This window comes from Triturus cristatus, chromosome 4_2, assembly GCF_964204655.1.
Source record: "Triturus cristatus chromosome 4_2, aTriCri1.1, whole genome shotgun sequence".
Classification (NCBI taxonomy): Eukaryota; Metazoa; Chordata; class Amphibia; order Caudata; family Salamandridae; genus Triturus; species Triturus cristatus.
This window is the reverse complement of record NC_140586.1, coordinates 623,126,905-623,139,850: the sequence shown is the minus strand read 5'-3', so window position 1 is coordinate 623,139,850 and position 12,946 is coordinate 623,126,905. Positions and strand designations below refer to the sequence as shown.

The window sequence follows — 12,946 nt, the reverse complement described above, 5'->3', positions numbered from 1 at the left end:
TGCTGGTATCTCACCTTCAATTTACCTGTTTCTGCTTGTGTCTGATCTTTAGTGTGCCTCTTTCTGCTAGTTTCTTACCTTTATTCTACCTCTTTCTGCTCATTTCTCACCTTTTGTTTGCTTCTTTCTGCTCATTACTGACCTTTATTTTGCCGCTTCTCATTTCTCACGTATTTTGCCTCTTTCTGCTTCTTTTTGACCTTTATTCCGCCCCTGCTGACCTTTATTTTGCCTCTTTCTGCTTGTTGCTGACCTTTATCTTTACTCTCTCTGCTCATTTCTGACTTTTATTCTGCCTCTTTCTTCTTGTTGCTGACCTTTATTTTGCCTCTTTCTGCTTGTTGCTGACCTTTATTTTTCCTCTTTCTGCTTGTTGCTGACCTTTATTTTTCCTCTTTCTGCTTGTTTCTCATCTTTATTTTGCCTCTTGCTGCTGGTTTCTGACGTTTATTTTGCCTCTTTCTACTAGTTTCTGACCTTTTTTCTGGCTCTTTCAGCTTGTTTCTCACCTTTATTTTGCCTCTTTCTGCTTGTTGATGTCCTTTATTTTTCCTCTTCCTGCTTGTTTCTGACCTTATTAATCTGCCTCTTTCTTTCCCATCTAACCTTTATTTTGCCTCTTTTTGCTTGTTTCAAACCTTTCTTTTGCCTCTTGCCGCTCGTTTCTGACCTCTATTTTGCCTCTTTCTGCTAGTTTCTGACCTTTATTCTGCCTCTTTCTGCTTATTTTTCACATTACTTTTGCCTCTTTCTGCTTGTTGCTGACCTTTATTTTTCCTCTTTCTGCTTGTTTCTCACCTTTATTTCACCTGTTAAAGCTTGTGTATGACCTTTAGTATGCCTCTTTCTGCTAGTTTTTTACCTATATTTTGCCTCTTTCTGCTCATTTCTGACCTTTATTCTAAGTCTTTTGGGTCATTTCTCACCTTTATTATGCCTCTTTCTCCTCGTTTCTCACCTTTATTCTGCATCTAGCTGCTGGTTTCTGACCTCTATTTTGCCTCTTTCTGAACATTTCTCACCTTTATTTTGCCACTATTTCTGCAAATTTCTCACCTTTATTTTGCCTCTTGCTGCTTGTTTCTCATCTTTATTCTGCTTCTTTCTGCTCATTGCTGACCTTTATTCCGCCTCTTTCTGCTTGTTGCTGACCTTTATTCCGCCTCTTTCTACTTGTTGCTGACTTTATTTTTCCTCTTTCTGCTTATTTCTCACCACTATTGTGCCTTTTTCTCCTCGTTGCTGACCTTTATTCTGCCTCTTTCTCCTTGTTCAAACCTCTATTTTGCCTCTTGCCGCTCGTTTCTGACCTCTATTTTGCCTCCTTCTGCTAGTTTTTGACCTTTATTCTGCCTCTTTCTGCTTGTATCTCACCTTCATTTTATCTGTTTCTGCTTTTGTCTGATCTTTAGTATGCCTCTGTCTGCTAGTTTCTTACCTTTATTCTGCCTCTTGTGGTTCATTTCTGACCTATATTTTGCCTCTTTCTGCTCATTTGTGACCTTTATTCTACCTCTTTCTGCTCGTTTCTCACCTTTTGTATGCCTCTTTATGCTCATTACTGACCTTTATTTTGCCTCTTCTCATTTCTCACATATTTTGTCTCTTTCTGCTTGTTGCTGACCTTTATTCTGTCCCTGCTGACCTTTAGTTTTCCTCTTTCTGCTTGTTGCTGACCTTTATTTTTCCTCTCTCTGCTCGTTTCTCACCTTTATTTCTCCTCTTTCTGCTCATTTCTGACTTTTATTCTGTCTCTTTCTGCTTGTTTCTTACTTTATTCTGCCTCTTTCTGCTCCCTTCTGACCTGTATTCTGCCTCTTGCTGATTGTTTCTTACCTTTATTCTGCTGCTTTCTTCTTGTTGCTGACCTTTATTTTGCCTCTTTCTGCTTGTTGCTGACCTTTATTTTGCCTATTTCTGTTTGTTTCTCATCTTTATTTTGCCTCTTGCTGCTGGTTTCTGACCTCTATTTGACCGCTTAATGCTAATTTCTTTTTTTTTTTGTTTAACCCCTTCAGTGCCCATGACGAGATGGTCTCGTCATGGAGCGCGGTTGCGCTGTGCCCATGACGAGACTATCTCGTCATGAACCCCGCCCGCTAATGCAACGCCCGGCACAGGGCGGGGAAAGGGCGGGGCACTGAAGAGGTTAAATCATTTTTATAATTCTTTTTTTGTTTTGTTTGTTTTTGCACATTGGTCAATAAAACATACAGTCAGAATAATGCTCATGCAACAGATGAGAAGAAAAAAAGGAGGGGGAGGAGGGAGAAAATGAATTGCCAGCGGCTAGGTACACTTTGACTGATTACAACATGGCAATGAAAATGGAAAGGCACCTGCGAAAGCATTTGTGTGCTACAGTAAGGAGGGAAATATCTGGGAGCAGGGATGGAAAATCTGAAGTAGGGTTTTTAGTAGTAACGGGGGTCGCAGAGAGGCCGTGTCTGGTAGATAACGGGAGGACATCCACCTGGCGGCCCATTGCAGCTGGGAGGCCAGTTAGTAATGCTAAATATTGGGCACCGCGAGTCCGCCCAGCTCGGCAGGTAGATAAAGCTATGGCGTGAAGTCCCCCATATAAAATCTCGTACTACTCTTTCCCACTGCTTAAAGAAGGGGGGGAGATAATGAGGGGTAGTGTGGCAAAATAATAAAGGAGGTGGGGAAGGACTACTATTTTAACCAGCGCCACTCTACCAAAGATTGCCAACGGGAGATTCTTCCAGAAACTCCACTGAGATCGAATCGCCGTAGTAGTTCGGATGACATTTCCGTCAAAGAGGTCGGCTTTGGCGTGATAAACCTGAACACCTAAGTAACAAAAAGGGTCGGTGCACCAGGCCACCGGTGTCCCCCCGAGTGTATAGCCTGGATTCAGTGTATCCCCCAGGAATGTGGAGAGTATGGCCTTTGTCGGGTTGACTCTCAGCCCGGAGGCTCGCTCAAAGTGGCTAAGGGCTCGATCAAGGGAAGGGGGAATATCATGAAGATCCCTGGCATATATTAACAAGTCATCGGCGTAGAGCGAAATGGTGTGAATGCCATCGCCTAGTTCTATTCCCATATCAAAATGTGTGCGGATATGAGCCGCCAGCGGCTCCACCGCTAACTCAAATAGTAGAGGGGATAACGGGCATCCCTGCCAGGTCCCACGCCGTACTCGAATCGGATCGGAAATATATGGGCCCATCCGAACCCGAACCGACGGCTCACAATATAACAATTGGACTAAGCTGAGGGGCCTACTCCAAAATGAGCCAGGGCAGCAAATAGCAAGTTCCAGGCCAGCGAGTCGAAGGCCTTCTCGAGATCTAATACAATACAACTGGATCGCAGCCAGGTGGTTGGGGCATACTCCACCACTCAAAAGTAGCGGCGTAGGTTCAGGGCCATGTTACGCTGTGGAACAAAGTCATTCTGGTCAGAGTGCACCAGATCAGGGACTAACGGAGCCAGACGATTGGCGAGGACCTTTTCCAGGATCTTATAATCCGAATTTAATATAGCAATCGGTCGGTATGAACCAGGTGATGTGGGGTCCTTACCAGGTTTCAACAAAGACACTACATTAGCGGTACGCATGGTGGGGGACAAGGTCCCTTCCGAAATTGCCTCCAGAAACATCGAGTGCAGCTGCGGTACCAGATGTTCCGCGTAGGCTTTGAAAAATTCCGTTGGAAGACCATCCGGCCCTGACGTTTTACCTGAGGACAAGGCACGTAATGCGTCCCGCGCTTCATCTTCCACTATAGGGGAGTCCAGCTCCAGGGACTGATCCACCATCAGAGCGGGTAACTCCACTGTATCCAGGAAGGATCCCACGTCGTGGGCGTTACCTGTCAGTAGAGTGTCATACAGACGAGTGTAGTGCTCAGTCATCCGTGCGTGAATGTCTCCCTGGGTGCCACGTTCCCGACCAAGGTTGTCAAGTAAGAAATGAATGGGGCACTGGGGGTGTTCCTGTCTAATCAAATTGGCCAGTAGTCTCCCGGCTTTGTCCGACCAAGATAATCCGTCGCTTGTATCTAGGGGAGGAGGGCTGCGGATACGAGTATTTGGTCGAGGCATACGTGTAGCTTATGTACTGCGGAATAGAAGGAGTATACCCTGGAACGAGGGTGACGTTCCCGCCAAACATCTGAAAGGGCCCAGTGTCCTAGCCATGTATTTAAAAGGTGGGCATTGGAGGAAGCCGTAGTACTAGTAAGGGGGGAAAAGGAACGGTCAAGAGAAACATCAAGTACTGCATTCAAATCCCCACCCAGGAGCCACGGGACGTCCCTCCATCGAAGCAATATCTCTGAGAAATCACTCAAAAAGGTGCCCTGAGCAACGTTGGGGGCGTATAAGGAGCCCAGCAGAATCGGTTGACCGTTCAGCCTGCCTCTTATCAGGACGCATCGCCCCATTGGGTCTGCCAGAACTTCCATTTCTTCCCATGGGACCCCAGCCTTAACCCATATCATCATCCCTCTAGCCATGGACAAGTAATTGGTGCTGTATATCTGACCACGCCACCGCCGGTGCAAGCGTGTGTCTTCAGTGGCTGTTAGGTGTGTTTCTTGTAAAAGTGCTACACTCGTCTTGTGGCGCTGTAAATAGGCATAGATGGCGTAGCGCTTAGAAGGTGTCTGAATGCCCTTAACATTCCAAGTTAGGACGTTAAGGTCGGTCATCGGGGTTATTAAGGTCAATGTACCCAATCCGGGCACTGTAGGGCTCTCTGTGTGAAGGAATCCCTTGGACGGGGAGGACAGGAAGGCGGCAGGCCTGCAGGGGCGGCGACTCATACAGGGGAAGAACAATAAGAAGGTGAGGTAATATGAAACTTTGCAACAGGAAGAGAGCGGAACCCCAACGTGAGGAACTGCCCAAACTATCATTCCAAGACATGGCTACGGAACTATCGTTGTCGTACGACTGTGAGGGGAAGGTAGACCAGTGAGTCAGAGGAGACAGCGTATAGACCTTCCCCTTCAGTTATCGCTACTGAAGCAGCAGGTAGAGTATCTCAAAAAAGGTGTACAAGAAGAAACATATCCTGAGTTACCATGGCATTCTAGCATGCATAGAAGGCCCAAGACAACTAACGCCGGGGTCTCGGGAGGAAAGATGACTTGAAAGAGGAAATAAACAATGAAAGGCCTGCCCCTGCGAAACGCCCCAGATGAGCGTGTGGGAAAAAGGGGGGGGGCATCACGCAGCCGCTAAAGTAAAACAAACAAGTCCTGAAGTAGTGCGATAGTCCAACATGAATGTAAAGTTAACATCAGATAATGCCATCTGCGGTTTGTGGGGTGACAACCCGGAGCAGGGGAAAATCCGTGTCCAATGACCATTCCGGCGTGGTTTCAGGGGCTCCAGACCCAAGCGGAGAGGCAACAGAGTCGGCCGGGGATGGAGATCTGGAGGGCCGCCGTTGCCCGCCCCGCTTTCTGCTAATTTCTGACCTTTATTCTGCCTCTTTCTTAACCCTCTGACCTTTTTTTTCCTCCTTGTGCTTGTTTCAAACCTTTATTTTGCCTTCTGCCGCTCATTTCTGACCTCTATTTTGCCTCTTTCTGCTTGTTTCTGATCTTTATTCTTCATCTTTCTGCTTGTATCTCACCTTTATTTTGCCTCTTTCTGCTCAATCCTGACCTTTATTTTGCCTCTTTTGTCTCGTTTCTCACCTTCATTTTACCTGTTTCTGCTTGTGTCTGACTTTTATTATGCCTGTTTCTTTTCATTTCTGACCTTTATTCGGCCTATTTAGGGTAATTTCTCACCTTTATTTTGCCTTTTCTGCTCATTGCAGACCTTTATTCTGTCTCTTTCTGCTCATTTATGAGGTTTATTTTGCCTCTTTCTGCTTGTTACTCACCTTTATCCTGCCTCTTTCTACTCATTGCTGACCTTTTTTCTGTTTCTTTCTGCTTGTTTCTGACCTTTATTTTGCCTCTTTCTCCTCTTCCCCTAGGACTGCAGGGGCCCTCCAGGCCCCCAATGTCCCAGCCGGCTTTCCGCCTCCTGAGGAAGCCGGCATTCCACTTGCATGAAGGGATCTTCTAGAAATGCAGTTTCCTGCGTGGGAAAGCAATTGTTTCATCCCTTTCCCTGCCCGCATGCCAGGGAAAGAGATTAAACCCTCGCTTCCAGCTGGTGGGAGTACTTTAACAGCTCCCCTGCTGGAACCAGAGTATTTGCTTTGGCTTGGCGGGAGCTGTTAAGCAAAAGTAAATGTCTCTGGGTAGGCACCCCGGGACATAGCAGGAACTGTCCCTGGAGGCCTATGAGAATTAACATGGGAAACACACATTTTTTGACCCCCCCTTTTTCTTGGCCCCTGCTTGACGGATCATCCAGACATGTTCCATGCACAACAAGAATTACTGGGGCACTTTTTGGGGAAAATTCCAAACAACACCAAAGATGTAGGCAAGTCAAAAAACACTTTGCCTAAGGACGCTAGGTCCTAACTATAACTACCCACTGGCAACCGCTGGCAGGATATATATATATACATATATATATATATATATATTATCTACTGGCGGTCGCCAGTAGATAGTTATAGTTAGGACCCTGTTTCCATAGGAAATCCGCAACATTCTATTTGGAATAACTTTGGCGCCGGTCGATGAATCCTCGCGAAATTTTCAAAATAGGTGGGGCGCTATGCTCCGCTCCTACCCTGAAAGTCTCGGGGGGATTCGTCAAGCGGGGGCTGAGAAAAAAGGGGGGTCCCAAAACGCGTTTTTCCCATGCATTTTTCCATAGGACCTTTAGACACAGCTACAGCCCGAACGGCTGAACAGAGTTACTTGAAATTTGGCAGAGAGGTAGTCCTCAGGTCAAGGAAGTGCCTTTTGTAGGTCTGGTGTAAATCTGTTCAGTAGTTCCTGAGAAAATAGCATTTAAATCAATATATATATGTGGGCGGAGCCTAACCACACATCTCATCCTGAGATCTGATTGGCTGTCAGCACTTCATCCAAGAAGTGTTGGCAGCCATCTTGGGACCAATATACATGATAGCACCTCATTAAAAAGCATTGCAGTTAATAGAAGATTTTAAGACTTTAGTTACATTATAAATCATTTGTTGATGGTACCATACTCATTTTAGGAATTGTGGTATGTTCTAAGGTGATTTCACCATGTGAAAAAGCCTTCTGCTGGGATATCATGATTGAGAGAAAAATATTTTCTCATGCTTTTACCACAGAGGTTTGGAAGGTGATCTATAAGCTAAACTGAGAGCTTATTTTCTGTAAATTCACATTATCTTTCTCAGTCATGTGAGAATGAAGTCTGACATTCTCAGTAAAACATGTACATCCAACAAGGGCAGAGACTGTCAGTTGATTCCTTTGTGTTCTACTGCAGCTTTCCAGAGTGTTCCAAAGAACTACTAGAGCGCTAACCGTCCTCCTTATGATAAATGTATGGCACACCTGAAGCCATCTTGCTTGGATTAAAGTGGTAACTCTTAAAACATTTAATTTAAAAAGGAAAAAAATGAGGGGGTTCATTTTTCCATAAAAAGTATGATTAGTGCTGCAGAAAGAAAAATTAGGGCACATTTTGAGTGACTTCTCAAATCCTGGCATGCAGACTGAAACATGCACTTTCAATACCAGCAGCAGTTTTCCCTGGTGAGCAGTAGCTTTACTACAGTGATCTAATGAGCAAAAAGAGTGCTAACATTCTGATTTTATGGCAAATGTGTGACACATTTGAATGCCTTCTTGATGGAATCAAAGTAAAAAACTGAAAGTATTTCCTACTGAGGAGACTGCAGTAAATGAGGAAATTAGGAAACTTCATAACAAATAAGTCTCCCAAGATGGCCACCAGAGACAAAAGAGCCCAAATGTAGCCCAAATATCACCCAGATGTAGCCCAAGTATAGCCCAATGACAGAATGTCCAAGAATGTTCTTAAAAACAACTAGAGCACTTACTGTCTTCATTATGACAAAAGTATGGCACACCTGAAGCCATCTTGATTGGAATAAACTGGTAACACTTAAAACATTTAATTTAAAAAGGAACACAATGAGGGGGTTCATTTTGCCATAGAAATTATGATTAATGCTGAAGAAAGAAAATGAGGGCACATTTTGAGTGACTTCTCAAATCCTCTTCTATTTCATTAAAAAATTCTGACATGCAGACTGAAACATGCACTTTTAATACCAGGAGCAGACTTCCATGGTGAACAGTAGTTTTACTACAGTGATCTAATGAGCAACTAGAGTGCTAACATTCAGAATTCATGGCAAATGTGTGACATATCTGAATACCTTCATGATGGAATCAAAGTAAAAAACTGAAAGCATTTCCGACTGAGGAGACTGCAGTACATGAGGAAATTAGGAAACTTCATAACAAATAAATCTCCCAAGATGGCCACCGGAGACAAAAGAGCCCAAATGTAGCCCAAAATCACCCAGATATAGCCCAAATATAGCCCAATGACAGAAGTGTGCAAAACACTTATTATTTTGTGTTTTTGCAGTGTTATATAGTGTAGACTTGTCAGGTATTGGAGTGCTTTACATGAGCATTGGTTACATCACACAAGAACAAATTCATTTTGGTTGTAGACATGGGGAGACTAAGTGATTTGACCAGAATCACAGAATGTCGAGCTGAAGCAGAAACTTCAACCTGGTTCCCCAGTTGCAAAGTCTGCAGTTCTGGAAGTAACACCACATCCTCTCCCCTAAGTGCAACATTTAATCAAGTTGTCAACTAGATAAAAAAACATAAAGATAACAAATAATTTAAAAGTGCTTTGTCGCTATTAGAAAACTCAGAAAATATGTCCTTATTTTAGTCTTTTAGAGCACTAACCATAATTTTGATGCCAATAAGACCCTCTCATATATGTAATTTCTAAAGGAATGCTCTAGGTATTACAGTTTTGATTACATCAAGATGATGTCAGGCGTTCCACACTTTTGTAATAAATATAGAATGTTAGCAATCTAGTTGTTCATTAGGATACTGTTGAGAGGCAGAGGCCAGGGGCACGGACTCTGAAAATTGAAGGCAGGTAGGAGGGTGCAAAGGCAACAATTTAACCACACTGAGCAGGCAGGAAGGGCCGTGGAAGCACAACAGACTATGGAGGGCAGTGGAAAGGGGGGCAGGGGCAACAAACCAACAATACAGGACTTGCAAGAGAGGCTGTTGGAGGGAAGATCTATTACGGGTCAAGGAAGCTAGGGGCGGTCCCCAGAGCCCCGGGAGCCACCACAGAACTGAGCAGGAGAGTGAGTCAGGGACAAAAGGGGCACCTTAATTTGAGCCGGGGTGCCTAGGAACGCTTGCTCCAAAAATGAAGAAAACAGACATATGAGACATGGAATTGGAGGCAGAATACAATGGCAGTTTAATGAGAAGATGCAACTTCAAAGAAACCGCAGAATAGAGACATAAAGTACAAAATACAGAATCCAGATAATCATACAGCTGTCATGATATTCTCTGTATCTCAATTAATGGACTGACAGAGAGAGAGAGAAAACACATCTATAAATGCATCATGAGAAACAAGTTACACCAAGGAAAATGTTACCTAGGGATACTCACATTTACTCTTAGAGCAAGCATTCCTGCAATTACAATACAACATCTTTTAAATGCAAAAGTAAAGAGAACAATGGTTAAACATAACATGACATTTCATATAGGTAAAATAGAATAAGATACTTCAAGCAAAGCAGAGCAAGACATTTTAAGCAAAGGAAGACAAGAGCTCCCAGTTCTTGGGGAAAACCTGCACAGCCTGTTAACCTACATACAGACGGCGAGGTTGTCCGTCGATATCTGTGGGTGCTCCCTTTTTATATCATTTTGTGGGCTCCTTTGCACGCTACATCTACCTACGTATGCTACCCAAAAGCTTCGTCTGCAGATTTTACCAGACATTTCGTCATTTACCCACTTAATGCTGACAATGGACTGGGTGAAAAGGTCAGTCTCTCAGGCCAATCGCTTATCGTAAGTTCCATAGAGCAAGCAGAAAATAATGGGTATTGTACAAGAATTCAATATATTCATGTATAAAATCTCCTCAGTTCTCCTAACTTGACGCTCTGCGGTTGCCACTTCCTTAAAAGCGGGAAACCTGCCCAGGAAGCAAGTACCAGTCCAGGATGCAGCCTACTGTATGTCGACAGCTTCAGGGGGATGTTGAACTTTGATACCGAGCACGGAGCACTCGGGTAGGGTGGGGGCTACTAGTTTGGAGCAGAAGGCCTCGCAGACCTGCCTTCAGACTGCTATACACTAAAATTGCAGAGCTATGGTCAATTTAACAAAGAGGCCTACATATTGAACAGAAGGGCCTACACAGGGGTTTTATGCTGGCTGAGTGGTAAGGATGTCTCAGGATAATTATATAGCAACACAGGACCCGCTGGTCAATTTAATACGGCCTACAAATGCGGCTGGCAGGGCAAGGACAAGGGTCTCATACTTCAGGTGTGGACAGAACGGGACAGGGGCCCCCTGTGATACAAAATCTACCCTCCTTCAAGGCTGTGGCAATGTAATAGACCATTGTGGGCAGAAGGAAGAGGCAATCGTAGTACAACCATACATGCCAACAGACCCGATTCAGCCAGGAAACGTCCAATGTTTTTAAGCTCAAATGGGCTTTATTTGATCTGTCTCCTGTCTACAATATCCTCCTTTTCAATGTAACTCAAAGGGGAAAATCAATACCCCAGTTTTTTTTCAAAATCTCCCTCTTACCAAGTTCAAAATGTTCGCAAGTATGGTACATTGGATCATGGAAGGAAATGGGATAGGGACATGGACTTGGATAACAGAGGACAGGAGAGACATGGAGAGGTGCACCAAACTGACCCTGCAGGGCAGGCATCAGGGTTTGCAGCAGCACAATACACCACACAGGGCATGCAGGACGGGAGTGCAGCACAACAATCCATAGAAAGCAAGAGGGAGGGGACAGGACCATGCACATGGACAACAGAGAACAGAGGGGCAAGAGGCAATGGTAGCTAGCTGACCATAATGGACAGACAGGAGAGAAGGCTGCAGCATAACAGACCATAAAGGGCAGGAGGGACGGATCAGGGGCATTACAATGGAACAGACAAGCCAGGAGGGAGGGAGTAGGGGTCTGCACATGTAAACAGAGGGCTGGGGGCAAGGGGGCAGGACAGGAGCAGCAAGATGGCCATGGAGGTCAGGCAGGATGGGCACTAGAAGCAAGACACAACATGAAGAGCAACAGTGAGACTGTGATGGCATACACACAGACCATGGAGGGAAGGTGGGAGGGGGTCAGGGGCAGCTAACTGACCACACAGGGAAGGTGGGAGGGGCCATGGCAGCACAGAAGACCATGCATGGCAAGTGGGAGGGTTAGTGGCAGCACAATGGCTATGATGGGCAAGAAGGAGGGTGCAGGGGCATGCACAAAGGACGATGGAGGATAGAAGGGAGGGTCAGGACCTGTGCACAGACAAGAAAGTTCAGGGGAAGGGGCCTCACAACAGACCACACGGGGCAGGCAGGAGGAGCAGTTGCAGCACAACAGACCAGGGAGGGCAGAAGGGTGTGGCAGTACAATGGACCATGTAGGACAGGAGGAAGAGGATAGAGGCATGGCATGTGGACAGGCAGGGTGGAGGTGGCAGGGACAGGTTACAGTCATCTGACAATGCTAGGCAGGTGGGAGGGGAGTGGCAGCTCAACAGAACACTCAGAGTAGATAGGAGTGGCAGGTCCATGGGACATGGTGGGCAAAAAGGATGGAGCAGGGGCATGCACAAAGACATCGGAGGGCAGGGGGAAGGAGAATAGGGGCAGCAAGCTAAGCACAGAGTTTAAGCAGGAGGTCAATGATGGGGCATAGAATTGGGCAATGGAGGGCAGGAGGAGTGGACTGGTACATCATACTAAATTGAGGGCAGTGGCAGCACATCAGACCATGCATGGCAGGAGGGAGGAGGCTAGTCCATGGATTCACACAACAGAGGATAGGGAGGAGGGGGATGGGGCAGCAAGCTAACTGTTCAGAGAAGGCGGGTATTAGAAACTTTATTGTTTTTAAAACATTTTGTCAGTGCAAACTACTTAAAATATGAACAAGTATGCAGCATAATCTCACTTTCATTCAGGAAGAAGAAGACGTTAGTGACTGTGACTCCGGGCTCACTTGGCAAAAACACCCCCTGACCCTCCACCCCCTATCGTAAAATGTAATGCCCGTGAAAAGGGTAGGTGAACACAGTGTTATATAGAACATAGTCCTGAGAGCACGATTGAAAATGAAAACTAGATATAGTGTATGGTATAAACTATGCACCAAAAAGTGTGATATAAGATGAACCAGGCGTGAAATATAATATGCAATACATTGTGCGCAATGACAGATTCATTGGAGAGCGCGAGATAGCACAGGCACTAGCGCGTGCTATGCGATATGCGCCTTGGAGTGTAATATGCACAGGGCAGTGTTGTGTAACCTAACTAGTCTCTAAAGTTGTAATATAAAATATGTGCTGGGGAGTGTAACGTTGCATATGCACTGTGACAAAGATATGGATCCCAAATTGTAATATGTATGGCATAGCACTGTGCGTTATAACATAGGCATCGAGGAAGGCACGTTAGATGGGGCAATATAACCCGTGCGAAGGCAAGTGTGGCATGACATTTTCACGGGGTGGTGTTACAGTGCACATGGGCTAGAGAGTGTCATAGCATATGCACTAGCTAGTGGAATACAATACAGAGGTGTGTGGCACTCGGCAGGCAATGGTGGGTGTAACACAGCATTGGGCTCTGTCAGGAGCGCGCTGTGACTCGCAAGTGATGTTCGTCCCCTTTCCAGAGAGTAAAATAAAAAGTATTACACATCCGGCAGTGGATGTGTGTTTTATTAACTGTGAGGGGGGTTTCTTGCATAGTTTTGGTTG

The 12,946-nt window shown here is 45.3% G+C and overlaps 1 protein-coding gene across 1 annotated transcript in view; it reads left to right on the top strand.

The window, feature by feature from the left end:
* Positions 1–12,946, top strand: part of LRRC7 (leucine rich repeat containing 7) — a 1,991,887-nt gene that overhangs the window by 431,704 nt on the left and 1,547,237 nt on the right. The window lies entirely within an intron of this gene.